The following is a 17,465-nucleotide window of genomic DNA, read 5'->3' as shown; positions in this document are numbered from 1 at the left end:
GGTTATCAAATGGAACCATGATTACATTGCTTAAAGCTAAAGAAATATTCACTACATTATTTTTCATGAAATAGAAAACTATTCTATGTGTAGGTTTTCACGTTGATCTTACAGTAGCAATGTGTCTGTCAGAAGTGAGTGCTTGTCCAAATAACACACAGAAGTGTCTGATGTATCAGTCAAGAATTGATGACTGATGTACCGTTCTACTTTAAAAAGATACGCAGCCTGCTGGGATGGAACAAGGAACCTACACAGGCAAGTGATTTTAGCTTTAAAAGTGCACACCAGTCTACAATATTTATTATCATTACTCTCAAACATTTGTACCTACTGTTAGAGTGTAAAAATGTATGTGGATTGAATTTAAAGAATGCTTTAAATTAAAAAAGATTTTATCTTGTATTTTGACACTGTAAATAATGTATTTCTGGATGGACTTGGATTTTAAAAAAGGAGGTGAGCAAGCAGGTGCTCTTACGGTGTGCAGAGACGCACAGGGGTTGAGGGGAAAAAAAAAAAAGGAATGTATGAGAAAGAAGAGCTCTTTGGTGTCCATACATTTTATTAGAGAAATAATCTCGCTTTAATATCCACTCACAACTTTTACACTACTATAACGGCCACATGTTGAAAGTACAAGGCTCCACACGTGACACTGACAACATTTCAAAAAGAAATACATTGGCTGATTTGACAGCTGAATGCAAAAAAATGCAAAGTCTTCTGACGCACACACTTTTATGGTGCTGCTTCAAGCAACCTCTGTGAATAACAATAATGATCTGCCTCACTTGGAGTGAGCCATTACTACTACTTCTTCTTTTGGCTGCTCCCATTAGCATTCACCAATATACCAATATACCATTCTCTCACTATTAGCCTACCAATATACCATATCTACTAACAAAATTCTCTAGTCTGATGAAACAAAGATTGAACTCTTTGGCCTGAATGCCAAGCATCATGTCTGGAGGAAACCAAAACCAATACCATCCCCACAGTGAAGCATGGTGGTGACAGCATCATGCAATGTACAGAGACATCCTAGATTAAAACCTGCGCCAGAGCGCTCTGGACCTCAGATTGGGGCGACGGGTCATCTTCCAACAGGACAATGACCCTAAGCACACAGCCAAGATAGCAAAGGAGTGTCTATGAGCCAGAGCCCAGACTTGAACCCAAATGAACGTCTCTGGAGAGATCTGAAAATGGCTGTGCACCGACACCCCAACCTGATGGAGCTTGAGAGGTTCTGCAAAGGATGGGAGAAACTGCAACAAACTAGGTGTGCCAATATGTAGATATGATTTTTTTATATATAATTTGCAAAGATTCAAACAAACTTCTTTCACACTGTCATTATGGGGTTTTGTTTGTAGAATTTTGAGGAAAATAATTAATTTGATCCATTTTGAAATAGGGCTGTAATCAGAGGTGGCAAAAGTACACACATCCTTCACTTAAGTAGAAGTACAGATATTAATGTTTTAAAATACTCTGGTAAAAGTTGAAGTGCTGACTATAATTTTGTACTTAAATTAAAGTAAAGAAGTTTGTGCTTTGACATGTACTTCAGTTAAAAGTAGCCATTACTTCTAGGGTTAGGGTGAGTTTCATGTTATAAACATTTTAGGGCTGTTAAAATAATTAATAATAATTTTAATAAAATGTAAATATTTAATCATGAATAATAGCATGATTGTCATGAGTTAACTCACAATTAATTGCACTTAATTGCACATTTTTACCTGTTCTAAATTTGTCTTAATATTTTAGGTTACTTATGTAACCATGGTTCTATGATAACATGAGTTAGGTATCTCACTATGGGAATTGCCTCGGGCGTGACCAATCCTGGAAGCATCAATCACACCACGTCTGTCGGCTGATAGACCAATTACGACAGTGATACGGGAGTCCCGCCTCCCTATATACACCGCTGCTGATGGTCCCTGCCTCATTCTCACATATCTCTTCTCCGTGCACTGCAAGGAGGGAAGTGTGGTGAGATACCTCACTCCTGTTATCAGAGAAAACGTAAGTAACGTAAAGTTCTCTTTCAAACATCCGTTCGGTATCTCACTATGGGATATAGACAACTCCCGTATTGCAGATATGCTGTCCAAAGCAGGCGTCAACCAACTCAGTGATGTGATAAAATTAACACGAGATTATCCCTATAAGATGACTCTCTCACCTTAGGGATAAATGCCGGATTATTCTTGAGAGTCACTCGCAAGCAATCCATAACAAACCGCATACAGGAGTCATGAACTAACAAATCATGAAGGTTTGTCAGGTTCACCACCTGAGGGTGGAGAGACCACTCCCCATACAGGGGATTTCCCCTTGACAAGAGATCCGCCCCCGCATTCATCACTCCTGGCACATGAGTCACTCATAGCGATAGAAAATGCTCCATGCCCCACACCATGAGGTCTCGCACTAGACTGTGAAGTCGAGGAGAGCGTGTTCCGCCCTGGCGATTTATGTACGCCACCACCGTCATGTTGTCTGATCTGACCAATACGTGGTGACTCCGGAGAAACTGCACGAAATGTTTCAAAGCTAGAAACAGCGTTAACAACTCCAGAAAGTTTATGTGCGCGCACCGTAGAAAAACAGGCCATTTGACTTTCGCTATCCTGCCCTCGCACACCGCACCCCAACCCGTGAGCGACGCATCTGTCATCACTACTTTTCTCAGGGAAACAGCTCCCAGCGGGGTTCCCGATTCGAGAAAAGTGCGATTTCTCCAGTGATGGAGAGCACGCAAGCACAGTGATGACACTATCACTCTGCGGTTGAGGTGGCGCTTCGGACATAAGCGCCATGCCCCACCGCTACCCAGCACTGAAACTGTCTCATTCGCAACAGTCCCAACGGTATGACAGACACTGCCGAAACCATCAGCCCTAGAAGGCGTAAACAGAGTCTGAATGGAACTTTCTTTCCTCTCTGGAAGAGAGAGACAACCGCGAATCTACCAGATGCGCTCTTCTGATAGAAAAGCCTGATACAGGTCTGAGTTCAATCTGAGACCAAGGTAGATTATTTCCTGTGTGGGCACCAAGCAGCTTTTTGTCTCGTTTATTCTGAAGCCTAAACCAGTCAGATGAGACAGAAGCACACTCGTATCCTCCGTGACGGAGCGCAGAGGAGGAGATCGTCCTTTGCTCAATAAGGATAAAACCCAAGGGTGAACTAAGCATGTGTGCCAACTCTCCGCACGAGCAGAGAGCGGGCCGCTGCGGCTCCCGCTCACAGACGGCGTGGTGGCACCATCTAGCGGCGGAGCCAGGGGTTGCAACTCTTATTCGAGTTTTATTGTGTGTCTTTATGTACTTTTTTACACGTCTGTGCCCTTGGCCCACTGCCTGGATGCACAGAACAAATTTTATTGTTTGGGAACGAACATAGAACATCCTTCTCTCTCTCTTGCATAACCCTGCAGGTGGAGAGGGGAGAAGTAACTTTCCGTGCACTGGGGGAACTGGTGCCAACACTCCAACTGGAGAACTTTCGTCCGCTGAACATAGTCCTTGAAACACTCCCCAACGCTTTTTCGCTGGAGGGGGAGGACAAGACTCCTGAGACGAGTCGAGGGGTGCTACAGAAACTCCGAACAGATGTTTGAAAGAGAACCATACTCAACATAGAGCATGAAGACAAAATATTATTGTAAAAGTTATAAAGTAATTATGTTTAAATTACGAACAGTTACAGTTTCTCCGGTATCAGCTCATTACCCACGTTGTGGAAACGTGATGAGGTGATACCGGAGAAACTGTAAATATTCTAACTTTCATATGGATTACATACTCTGAGAATATTTGTGAATTTGTTTATTTAAAAGTAGACATTCTAAATGCTATTTATATTTCAGGTTATTGAGATAGAAGGATAATATATGTGTCTGTAAAGAGAGATGACAGATGGTAGAAAGCACCCCCTGTCTGTTTTCCTTTTTTTTTTTTTTACATTAGCACAGCATTTTGTTGTTATTATGAGTGTATTCAAATAAAAGTAGACCATTTACAGATTCGAATGATGTATTGCTTTTCTCTGTACGATAAAAAAAATTGGAAAAATTGCCACAAAACACAATAGTGCATAATCACGTGTTAATAAAACTGGTGCCGTCAAAATGTATTTGCTATTAACGCGTTCATTTTGACAGCCCTAATAAATATATTAATAATACAAATTGAATTACACATTTTGTTACCTAATGAATGTATTTAGTCTGAACATCCACCATATAGATCTGGCAAAAGCAGAAACGTATGTTTGAGTCTAAAGTGTAAGGAGACTTTAAATTTGAGAGGAAGAGCAAAGAAATCACATAAACCTTAAATCACACAAACCTTAAAAATTATAAATATCTGAGCAGTTGTTGATGAACTGACCATTTATTGTCTGTATAAAAGAGGTGAGAAGAATATGCAAAGCCTAAAGTGTCAAACCTTTTAGGCATTTACCAAACTCTAAGTATTATGCACTGTAAAAAATTTCCGGGATTTCACAAGATGTAACAGTAATATTTCACAGTAACTTACATTATTAGCATTTCACAGGCATTAACTGTGATATTTCACAATATAGTACAGTGTTGAGATTTTTATTGTAAAAATAATGCCATCAGCGAAATTACAGGAAGCGGCTGTGACTTTCCTCCCGCGCTGGCGCTATCTTTGAGTTCTCTCATCTCTGCGGATTCAGTGGTAAGTTTTAAAATGTCCAAATTTGTCAATTTAATGACTGATTTTTTATTTTTCTTTTTATATATGTGATAGTGCATGAAGTATCAGCCAAATTTTGTTAGTTGTAGGTTTTGTTGTTGCGCTGTTAGTGATTAACACACTCGTGTAGGACCGCGAATTTAAAAAGAAAGAAATGAACAGACGTTGGTAGTGTTGAGTGTCCTGTGTTGAGTGTGCTGTACTGTGAGATTTTAAGCCTTAATTAAAAAAATAACATTATCTGTTAACTGAAGCTTTTCTTGGTGCTTACAACGTTCTCTCTTTCTTTACTGTAGGTTCTTCCCACAGCATCTCACAGCGGTAAGCTAAGCACTGGGGAATAAAGTTGTGAGGTAACGTTATTCTGTGGCCTGAATGTATATAAATTAGACATTATGGCTGTTATTATCAGCTAGATAAATGAACGTTATATGCCCGGTTTCAGTGAAACCAGGTTGTAGTGTCGTGGATTAGGGCAAAAGTAAATTCATTTCAGACTTGTGCCTTTAGCTGTGTGTGAGCGGTACAGAGCAGCCGCTATCTGTCTCGTCAAATGAAAAATGAAGTGCGCATGTCAATGTTTAAATATTTAAAAAAAAAAAAAGCAGGAAAAAATAATAATTCGTTTGTCTCAGATAAATTCCACTGCCAAATGTTTTTTTTTTGTTCCACTGACAAATGTGCGCCTGCGCTGCAGTGTTCTCACTGTTACACTAAGCTAAACTCTTGTGTTTGCAAGTACACGAACGTTAGCCTACTGTGATTTTTAGCTGAACTTAATTTATATGTTTATAATTATTGGCTTTTAATAATCTTGTTTGTATTTATGAGCAGTAGTGGGGTGGTGAGCTTTCTAACTAAGTTACACACATCGTTCATTTTAGTGTTGACACCCTAGTTGTCTTGTCCCTTAGTTTTATATTTTCACTAATGTGTTTAAGATGTTTTTTTAACTATTAGGTTGTTCAGTTTAGTAACTTTCATGTGTGTGAACCAAATATATTAACTTTGAGTTATTAGGGCAGTCTGTTATCTATATCCTAAGTAACAAGATCAGTTTTAAATCTGGTTAGCCCTGTATTTTTTTTCTCAAACTGAATCGAACACAATGTTCAACTGTAAATTTAGTTTGTGTGAACATGTGTCTCAGACAGTTATTGAGTTTATTCAACACTCAAAACTGCATAGTAACGCTCCCGACTTTATGTACCATTGCGGTGTACCTGAATGCTCTCGGATATGTCGCAAATCAAATGCTTTAAAATCTCATATGTATAGAGAGCATACAGGGCGTGGATCATCTGTGCAACGTCGTAAGCGGTTTGAAACTCCCCTCAAATGTGTGGCTCAGTTTTGTACATTTACATGTGACACCTTAAGGTCCCTCATTAAACATTTAAAGTCACACATACAAGAAGGTTTAGAAATAAAATGCCCAGTCAGAGGTTGTGATTGCAGCTTTACCGTTGCATCCTCTTTAGCCTCGCATTTTTCAAGGAAACATAGAGATCTAGATCACGCCTTGTTATGTGTGTCTGATCCTACTGAGCCTAGTAGTCCGTGTAGTCAGCCATGTTCTGATACTTTCCTTGTGGAAGATACTGAGCCAGAAAGGGAATTTGCTGTGGATGAAACTCTCTATTTACAAAACCTTGCCCTTCTGTATCTTAAATTACAAGGCAAGTTGTTGCTACCATCCAGTACAATACAGACAATCATTGAGGACTTTCAAAATGCCCATGAAATTGGCCTGTCTCATTCCTATATGATTTTAAGTCAGAAACTAAAAGAACTTGGAATCCAAGAGGCCACCATAAGCAACATCATTGATAAAATTAGCAGGGCAGATCTTCTTAAGATGTGTAACAGGGACATTTTGAGCACAGACCAAAAAGAAAGAGCTTTTTCAAAAACAATTTCAACTATGTTGAGCCTGTGCCTTTTCTTCTGGGCAGTGATGAAAATGGTAAGGAGTGCTTTACCCAGTATATTTCTATCAGTGAGACGTTGGCCACACTGTTCAAAAGCGAGTCTATAAGAGAACAACATGTTGCCACACGTTTGCAACCAGCTACTGAAAATCTCATTCAGGATGTGAGAGATGGAGAGGGATTTAAGGGAAATCCATTGTTAAAAACAGAACCTTCCTCTGTTGGTGTGATTCTGTATCAAGATGCCTTTGAGGTTGTGAACCCACTTGGTTCAGGAAAAAAACCACAAAATCTTAGCAGTTTACATGACCCTGACTGACATTTTACCTCACAATAGATCCACAATTGATCATATGCAACTTGTCCTACTATGTAGGGAGAAAGATTTTAAATATTTTGGCATGAACAAAGCTTTTAAACCATTGATCAGTGATCTCAAGCTTCTAGAGGAGCAAGGTATTTTGACTGATGATGGCATTGTAAAAGGAGCTTTGACTGCCATTTCAGGAGACAACCTGGGATCACACTGCATTGGAGGTTTTGTAGAAAACTTTAGTCGAACCAGCCATTTCTGCCGCTACTGTGAGATTGACAGAAATACTTTTATGAATGAACCATACACATGTGGGACTCCAAGAACTGCACAATCCTATCACAGTCATTTGTAAGTTTTAGCCACCAGCGATACTGTCTCAGCTTGTGGCATTAAGACAGACTCTCCTTTTAACCAGCTCAATTATTTTCATGTTTGCCAGCCAGGGCTCCCGACATGTCTGGGGCATGATTTGTTTGAGGGTATTGTGTCTTATGACCTTGCCTTGTTTGTTGGTCACTTGGTTCAGGAGAAGCACTTTACCTACTTACAATTAAACAGATGTAAAAGCCAGTTCAAATATCAAGGAAATGATGCCAACAGCAAACCAGCAGACTTGTCTCCAGGTAGCGAACGCTTAAGTGGGCATGCCGTTCAAAACTGGTGTTTTCTGAGGTTGCTACCTCTTTTTGTGGGGGACAGAATTAAAGATCTTTCTGAAAATGAAGTTTGGCAACTTATACTGCAGCTGAGAGAGATTGCAGAGCTTGTTTGTGCACCAGCTATTACAACCGGCCAGGTGGCATATCTGAAAGTCCTCATTGAAGAATATGTCTGTAGTCGTCAAAGGCTTTTCCCTTCCAGTCTGTTAAAGCCCAAGCATCACTATTTGTGCCATTATCCACAGCTTATTCTTCAGTTTGGCCCTCTTATACGTCTGTGGACATTACGCTTTGAGAGCAAACACACCTTCTTCAAGCAGTGTGCCCGGAAATTGCCCAACTTCAAGAATCTTTGCAAAACGCTTGCAGAAAGACACCAACTACTTCAAGCCTACTTAAGTGCAGGCAGTCTGTTCCCTTTGGTTGTGCATGTTGAAAAGGGTACAGAGTTTTATGTAAGTGATTATAATGACAGGATCAGGGCATCAGTTGCTGGTAAAAATTTTGAGTCACAATCTGCAGTAGCTTGCAATGAAGTGACAGTGAAAGGCACAGTATACCGAAGGGGATGTATGTTTTGCTTGAGAGTAATGATGTAGAACTTTATGTTGGAAAGATTCATCTTATCATTGTTCTTAATAAGTCTGTGCAGTTTGTGACTCAAAAATATACTTTTGTGAAGCTAAGTGACATTGGTGTCTATTGCAAATTAGGAGTAGCCCAAGAGGATTATGTTTGCATCAAACAAGAAGATTTGCTGGACTACTATCCTCTTCCATCATACAAAATGTGTGATGTATCACTTATTGCTCTCCACCATTCTTTTCCAGAGGCAGTTTAAGCTAAATGTGACAGAGGTAGCGGGAAAAGGCAGGACAAGTAGAGCAAGCTGCTTTGGTAAAAAATGCATACACAAGATATTGTAAATTTATTGGGTGTACTTTATAATAACATGTTTTTAAACAGTGACAGATAAACAAACTACATCTATTGTTCCCATAATGCTGGGTTCTTTGAAAAGTTGAATTTTGTTTTCCTTACATTCAAAAACACACCTTTTTGGTGACACTGATTTTGTGTCTGCTCTTGGTTGGTGTGTTCGTGCGCTATTTCTGGTAAAGTGTACATATGAGGACTTTCACTGTACTTTCAGTGATTCTGTTATGTAACAGAATCAGCAGTCGAAAAAAACGTTCAGAAACTTGTATGAACCCCAACAAAGTGCATACGGCACAGAAATACTAAGTCACACATGTCCAAATGGTTCTTAGAAACTTTGCCCATGAGGAATCCAATTCTATTACTGTGTTAATAAGTCAAAATACATGAAATACAATTAGACCCCAACCCCTTTAACGTATGTACTAAACAAATTTCCAAGTTCAGGTAATGTCAGCAGTCTCCAGTCTCAATATATGAATATTCTGCCCTTACGTGATTCTTTATTGCAGTTATATCAAAACTGTCAGCCGATTGAACATTTGAAAATGAATATGTAAAAAACAATATAAATATAGTGTTATTACCAGTACAGTGTGTGTAAACATAATTTATTTGTAAACGACATGGACAGTGTGAGCCTGTTGTAGTAATAAAACTAAAACATACTGTATAAAACCATACAAAATTAAGAAATGTTATTGATTGCATGTCTGCCCAAACTCTTTTCAGAAAATGGATGAAGTAATGCTGAAGGAATTGGTGTTGTCATTCTTACCGGGTCTCTCTGATGAAACTCTGACTTCACTCCTGAATGGGTTGCAAGAACTTGGTGTGGAAAACAAGGAAGACCTTGCTTTGGTACAAGAGAAAGATATAGTGAAATACATTCGACCTATTCAGTGTCGAAAGTTACTCCATGGCTTTAAAGGTAACTATATTTTGATATTACCCTATAAAAAATTTAGTTGACTGAAGCTGAATAGAATAGTAACAAAATAGAATAAAAATGAAGTTACAAATAAAATACATAGAATGCATGAAATCAAGTAGAATAACATTTTAGACGAATAGTGCATAACAGGGTTTAAATTGGGCTGGGGCTAGGGTTGGGGGATGTCCCATAAATTGGCAGTTGACGATGTTTAGGGTAAACCATCGCGGTAAACGGGGGGGGAAGAGTACTTTATTACTTCCACTTAAGACGAATTCTGCACTTTTTATTTTAATATATCTCTTTACATAAATACTATTTTCTACTTAAAAGCTATAATTTCGTTATTTTACTATAATTTATTTTACTATAATTTTCGTTATTTTTTTGTCTCTCACCGATTAGATCACTTGCCCATGGTGGCACTGTCTTCCACCATTGTTTAGATTTTTTTCTTGTAATTTAATAATTTAGTTTTGTTAGAGAGAGCAGACACTAAAAACTGAATGTGTGAATTCAGCGGAGCTGAACACGCGTCACATCACAGAGCAGCAGGTGTTAGATTTCATTTATTACTGTCATTACTATCATGATGTCGGTCAGATATCGTCCATCCGCACAACCCTAGCCAGGGCCATCTGGGCTAAGCCCTGGCACATAGGCTGAAGGTCTCGCTCTGCTCTGCACCAGTGTACCCACTATGCTGGTGCGTGTGCACTGACGCAAAGCGAATAATGTGTTTCCATTAATTAGGCTTTACGCTCGTGCATGCGGGGCACCCACTTCAAAACGGATTGCGTGACCGGGGTTTTACCGCTCATTTGCACGACGCGTCAATCGTTTGTGTCACCATATGCTCAGTTAACCTACATTGGTACGCTTTGATTTTGTCCCTGAATGGCCCTGCTAATCAGTACGTTGTGATTGGCCTGAATACCTCTGAAGTCAGCTAGAAACGTGACGCTCCTTACCATGTTTGAAAGATTCGCTTACAGTGCAATACTGACAGGAGTTAACTTACAGGCTGTGAGTCCAAGCGAGAGATATTATGCTAATGTCGGTCTTTACTACATCACCAATCTCAGGAAGTAAACTGTTGCCTACAATCCGTGTGTTTGTTGTAGTCCAAGAAATGAGATTTACGTTGGAGAAAATAACTCCCGTCATCGTTTACTTTGGGGTCTTTATATGGCATTCACCAGCAAATTATAGTTGTTATAGTGGTTCTTTCCCCCTTCATGTAATAATCTGGTCTTTTATTTTTAGGACTTGAAATAGTTCAGTTGGAACTATTTCCTGTTACCTCTCCAACTTTTGCAGCCAGCACCTTGAACACTCCTTGCACCATACCTGTCAGAACTCAAGATACTATTTCGTCTTCATCTTCACAACTTGGCAAACCATGGCATGCAGACTTCCAGGTTAACTGGGATAGGATGCCAGCAGCAATTGCAAGAGCATTAGCAAATAAAACAAGACCATCCCCCAGCGATAGAAAAGATATGGTGAAGGCAGTGGTTGATCAGATGCTGGAACATGACTCTAACCCATCCAGAGCAATTTGTCACAATATTGTTCAAGCATTGTAAAGCCATGCAAATTGTTTTGCAGATGTTGCAAAAAATGGAGACATTCTTGGAGATGGTTGTTACTCTCTTTTGCAACAAATTAAAACTCGAGTGGAATACAAAAACAGGAACAATACTCTTGTGAGACGACGCAGAGAGAGAAGGCCACAAAGTAAGGGAGCAAATGAAGGCATGATAAGAGGCCCTGTAGATCATTATGGTTGTGTAAGGTGGAGTCCTGTAGAATTTCCTCCTGGTGAAACTGAGGCATCATTACATGCCATGAAAAGTTATCTCCTTGACATCTACTCAGAGGAAGGCATAGTTGGTGCAGAGAGAGCTGAACCTCTGATGGAGAAGACCTACGTCATCCAGCGACGCTATCTTAATAGTATGCCTGCACCAGCCATTGCAGTGGTTATGGAGGAATGGCCGTATCTCTTCTCACTAAAAGGTCCTTTATTCCTTTTCTATCTTGTACACACTTAATGACTTAAAATCTCCATAACATCAATAGTTTCATATATCAAAATACACATTTTACATTATTCCTGAGGTAACTATTACTTACTTTATGTAATTCTAAAGTGCACTTATTTCATTGCTAAACAACATTTTTTGTGTATTTGGTATAATAACAAAAATGTGTAAAAATGTGTTTGCGTGGTTTATGGTTATGTGTGACTTTTTTGTTAATAATATACTTCTGATGGAAAAATTTTCTATACACAAATTAAAATACTTGAAACCAAGGTTTTTTTTTTTTTTTGCATTTTGAGTTTATTTCTTTCACAAAAGCCCTTGTGATTAAGTGATTTTAAAAAAAAATACAATGAATCTTTTGTCCTTTATAAAAAAAAAATGATTTACAGAATAAACCATAGCCCTGTTAATTATTTATATATATTTTTTAAATTAAATATTTTAATTATTATTAATTTTATTTATTTATATATATTTTTTCCCCTATTTCCCCATGTGTATATATTTGTATTTTCATGCACCTGTTCTGTGCCACGTTGTTTGTATATGGCTAATTGCTTAATAAAAATAAATAAATTAATCAATCAATCAATAAAAGACTTTTGTACTTCCTGGATATCTTGAATGACAGGTTTCTCATCCAATGATCTGTAAGTGTTCTATTCACAAACGATACCTTCCTTTCCCGGTTTGTCTGAATTGTCATTGTGTTTTCGGATTTGTTAACGTGCAACAATTCGGAAAAGGTAGGTATAGTTTGCAAATGGAACACTTACCAATCATTGGACAAGACACCTGTCAGTCAAGATATATAGGAAGTACAACAGTTTCTCCTTGCTTGCCAATGTTTACTTCTGTTATTTTCTTATATTTATAGGTGCACTAATCGAAATAAAAAATAGTTTAAAGTAAACCGAGAACTTTACAAATGTACAAGAAACAAATTTATAAGATTTCATACCTGTATATCTTGAATGACAGGTGTCTCGTCCAATGATCAGTAAGTGTTACATTCACAAACTATACCTACCTTTTCCGGTAGTTTAAAATATTGCAAAAGAGTGTTTCATGTTTAACTTTGTGCCTTTAGGAGATAATTTCTTAACTGTTCACATTAACAGAAATTTTGATATTTACTGATATTTGTGGCATTTAGCAGACGCCCTTGTCCAGAGAGACGTACAAAAGTGCTTTGAGTCTCTAGCAATGAATAAATCTACACTGGTATGCTAGATTACAAACTTAAGATAAATCACACTACAACTATTGATTTTTACAAAGCAAACTTGGAAAGTAATCTTGTGTTTCAGGAAGAGGTATGTCTTCAACCATCGCTTAAAGGTAGCCAGGGATTCCACCACCTCGGTGCCAGAACAGAGAAGAGCCTTGAAGTATACTTACCTCTCATCCTGAGAGAAGGTGGTATTAGTCAGGTAGTGCTGAAGGATCTTTGACAGTGTGGTGAAGTGTGAGGTGAAATGAGGACTCTGTGGTAATATGGTGCTGATCCATTTTTGGTCTTGTACTCAAGCATCAGTGTTTTAAATCTGATACGTGCAGCTACTGGAAGACAGTGAAGGGAGCGCAACAGTGGGGTGGTGTTAAAGAACTTGGGCAGATTGAACACAACTCGTTTTAAATCATTTGCAGTGGCTGAATAGCATTTCAGAGGAAGAGTTGCCAGCTGAGAGTTGCAGTAGTCTAGTCTCGAAATGACAAGAGAAGAAACATTCACCTGGGCAGCCTGTAAGGACAAAAATTATACATTAGCAAGATGTGAGGAAAAAGACAGTTGATTGTCCATAGTTACCCCAAGGTTGTGAGCAGTGGTTGAAAGGGAGAACAGAGAGTAATGAAGAGTTTTTCTGAGATCTTGACCTGGAGATGAATCACCTGGGATGACCAGCAGTTCTGTTTTGCTGCTGTTGAGTTTTAATTGATGAGCACTCATCCGTGAAGAGCATGCTGAGATCTGAGTGGAAGCTGTGGTATAATCTAAGGGAGGGAAAGAAAAGATAAGTTCAGTGTCATCAGCATAGCAGTGGTAAGAAAACCCATATGAGGATATTAATTCACCAATAGAGTGGGTATAGAAGAAAAAAGGAGGGGACCAAGTACCGAGTCTAGTGGGACACCAGTGGAGAGTCTGTGTGTAACTGTTATGTAACCACCTAAATGTTAAAACCTTTTGTCTACTAAAGACACCCCTCTGAATAAATCTAGAAGTAGTATGCTCTGTTCCATTAAGAAGTACAAGGTGATCTAGGCTTACAAGCAGTAGGCCAAATTATTTAGATCAGCGGTCACCAACATTTTTTAAACTAAGGTATACTTCTTGGGTACTGATTAATGTGAAGGGCTACCAGTTTGATACACACTTCTAAAATAACAAATTTGCTCAATTTACCTTTAACTATATGTTATTATTTATAAATGATATTCATCTACACCATGTTGGTGACCCCTGATTTAGATTTAGCACTTATGGTACTTAAAAGACAATTTAATCCAGAGTGACAAACAGAAATTCTTTAAATTCTCCATCAATAAATAAATCCTGTTAGTTCTTCATTAGGTCACAGACTAAATGCCATGTGTCTATAAACCCTGTTGTGGGGAAAAGAAAAGTTAGAAAAGCAAAAATGATAAAAAAAAAAAAAAAAACATTTTTCTGTAAGTGGTACATATTTAGAAATTGTTTGAAGACTGTTAGTGACTCAGCTATTTAGACATGACATAGAAATTGATTAATTCTTCTGACATTTTAAAGGGAAAATTTGCATGTGGCTGCCAGATTATCAATGTGAGTAAACAAACAGTTCAGCGTTCTTGCTAACTCCATGCTTGGCTGCAGTCACTGTACATGAGATACACCTTTCTCTACCTGCATGACTAGAATTAAAGATGATTAAAGGAACTCCACAGCATATTCTTAAAACTAGTGTCTGACCTATGTGCACTTTAAGGAGCGTGTCTCTCAGCTCCAGTGCACCTCCGAGGGTGCCGTTCCGCTCCAGTGCACCTCCAAGGGAGGACCACTATTTAGGCTTGCCTGAAAGTAGGGAATGTAAGGAACGCAGGGGACACGGTGCACGGCCAGATTATTGCGTCAGTGAGCATGGGTGTGACTGGTTAAGTGAGGCCCCAAATGCAGGATGCAAGCAGGAGTTGGGTGAAAACACAGGCTTTAATGGGGCACAGGCAAAAACAAAGTCCAAAATAAGTCCATGGTCAAAAACGGAGGCAAACAGGGCGATGCAGGGAAGACAAAACCAAAACCGAAAACACAGTAAAAAAAATCTAAAAGCCAGCAAACAGAACAGTATAGGCAGGGCAGAAACACAAACCAAAAACAGTCTAGAATTCAAAACCAGAGCAGAGCAGAACAGGGGTCAAGAACAGGAACAGGATCCAGAGCAGGCAGGGATGTCCTTAAATACCGGAAAATCGTGGGGAAAATTACAAGATGGGCGCCGACTTGGAAGTGCACGCCACGGAACTGGAAGATCCTAAAATGGAAATCACATTGGCCACTTTGGTAAGGTTATCCGGGAAAGACGAGGGCTGGAGTTGGAAGATGAATTTGCAGTTCAGCAGAAATAACCGGCACTCCACAGATTGCCCCGCAAAATGCTCAGGGGCCGGGAGATGAACCTCATATCGCTGTGTTGGTGCTGGAATGGTGCCAGGATTGTGGCTATCAGAGATTAAACAGTATGCATCTGAGAGGCAGGGTCTGGCTGGCCAGGGTCTGAGGAGCAGAATCCTGGTTGCACTGAAGGGCCAACTTATGAACCACATTCGCTAGTTCCTGTATCTGGTGGTCATGGGAGGCGGTGATCTGTACCAGGGAGGAGAGTTAAGCCTGGTGGTCATCTGCTGGGTCCATGTCTGGCCAGATTGTACTGTCAGGGTGTGGGCAGCTAGACAAAAAATACAGGAGAAAAAACCCCAAAAGTGCGTGCACCGCTGGCTGACACTCTTTAAAATAAAATCCTTGAGTGTACGTCATAAGAATTTGAACAAAATGTGTAATCACAACCGGATGGGTAAAAGTCCCTCCAAAGATCTAGTATGCCCAATTCCAACATTAATACATATATTTCATGCAATGATGTGGTTATTGGGTATGTTGATGATTTGACCTTTTGGGTAAATCTCCACCACATATAATAATTACTTTAGCTTTTATCATGAAGTCGAATATTTTCCTATAAAAACAAAAATCACTCCCAGGGGGGCATAGACATTACATATTGTTAAGTTTGTGATTATTTTTCCTTAGATTATCCTTAGATTGGCATTGGCGATGTTTCTTTATGTAATCACGTGACCCACACACTGGTTGATGTAATCAAGAACAGAGTTGGTGTAAGTATTGATGTTGGTGACTGATTCAGTAGTGGCCTGTATAGCAAATGCACTCCAGTCGTATGTATGTGTACAGTATGTGAGAACTGCTGCTGGAGAGTGGTGTTGTCCCATCAAGCCAGACTTTAACAGTCCTGATTGTAGGTTTTTCACGTTTAATGACTGGAGAGTTCTTGGGCAAGAGAAACAATGGGAGACTGTCCAGTTGTCAACGGTGGGTGAGGGGTGTAATTCTGTAAGCCACACTTGCGTGTACTATACATGATTTAGAGTTTTGTGTCCCCTAGTGAAACAGGACACATGCCGTTGGAATTTTGCCAGAACAAATCTTAATTTGCAAAGATTCAAATCACCAGCAATGATAAAAGCTCCATCAGGATGCACTGTCTGCAGATTGTTTATAGCAGAGATAACTTATTTTATAGCTGTGTTTATTTGCATTAGCATCTGGGGGACATACACTAGAATAACAATGCAGGTAGTTAAGATCAGGAGAGCAGCTAGAAAAACCTCCAACAACCTCTGAGAGCCCCCACCTCTATTTTTACCTGTACATGCTGTTTCTCTATTAGCTCAAAAAATGGTGCACCCTTTGAGCTCCAGCATGCTGTTTGGAAGGCCGAAAACAAGCCAAGTTTCGGAGAAAACCTTAATATTGTTTGTAATCAGTCTCTGTTTGAGAGTCAAGATCCTGAGCTCATCTGGGTTGTTCGCCAAAAAATACTTGGAAGCGCTGGTGGATGTGGGTTTCCTTAGCTTAGCCTGAAGTCCTCCGATTTTCCTTGTCTTTGTTTATTATCTTATGATCTTATATCTGGTTTTGGTATCTGGTCAAAGGTGAAAATGGAGTCCGAAACAGAGTTTGTGCAGATGTGACTGGTATAAAAAAATTACTGTCTGTCGAAGGTTATACAGTGGTGTGAAAAAGTGTCCTGATTTCTTATTGTTTTGCATGTTTGTCACATTTTAATGTTTCAGATTCAATTAAATTCATTTTTATTTGTATAGCTCTTTTAACAATGAACTTTGTCTCAAAGCAGCTTTACACAGATAATGTGGTGATTAAAAGTAAATATGTTCTTTGTAAGTAAGTTTGTCCCTGATGAGCAAGCCGGTGGCAACTGTGGCAAGGAAAAACTACCCCAGATGGCATAAGGAAGAAACCTTGAGAGGAACCAGACTCAAGAGGGAACCCATCCTCATCTGGGTTGCACTTAATGTCCATTTGAAGCAGATATACAATGTTGCGGGGTACAGTGTGGATGATCAGAAGCGAACTGTATTCCTGGGTCAGTGTAGGAGACTGTTAACTACAGTCCAATCCATCCTCAAAGCGCCAGTTCTTACTCCGGAATTTCATGGAACCACCCAAGGCGTTGATGAGAAACCGTCCCAAGCTGCACAGAGTGCCCTCCAGTCGAAGAGAACACTATCCAGAGGCAGGCCTGGACGAAATAGGAAGATCCACGGAGGGGAGAGAGGCAGGACCAGTGGTCACTGGAGCCTCAGAAGCAAGTTT

The 17,465-nt window shown here is 39.5% G+C and overlaps 1 pseudogene; it reads left to right on the top strand.

The window, feature by feature from the left end:
• The first annotated feature begins 4,505 nt into the window (after positions 1 to 4,505).
• Positions 4,506 to 11,849, top strand: LOC124403747 (annotated as a pseudogene).
• Positions 11,850 to 17,465: the final 5,616 nt, after the last annotated feature.

The sequence above is a fragment of the Silurus meridionalis genome, chromosome 21 (assembly GCF_014805685.1).
Source record: "Silurus meridionalis isolate SWU-2019-XX chromosome 21, ASM1480568v1, whole genome shotgun sequence".
Lineage (NCBI taxonomy): Eukaryota > Metazoa > Chordata > Actinopteri > Siluriformes > Siluridae > Silurus > Silurus meridionalis.
The sequence above is the reverse complement of the archived record's forward strand: the minus strand, read 5'-3'. Positions and strand labels throughout refer to the sequence as shown.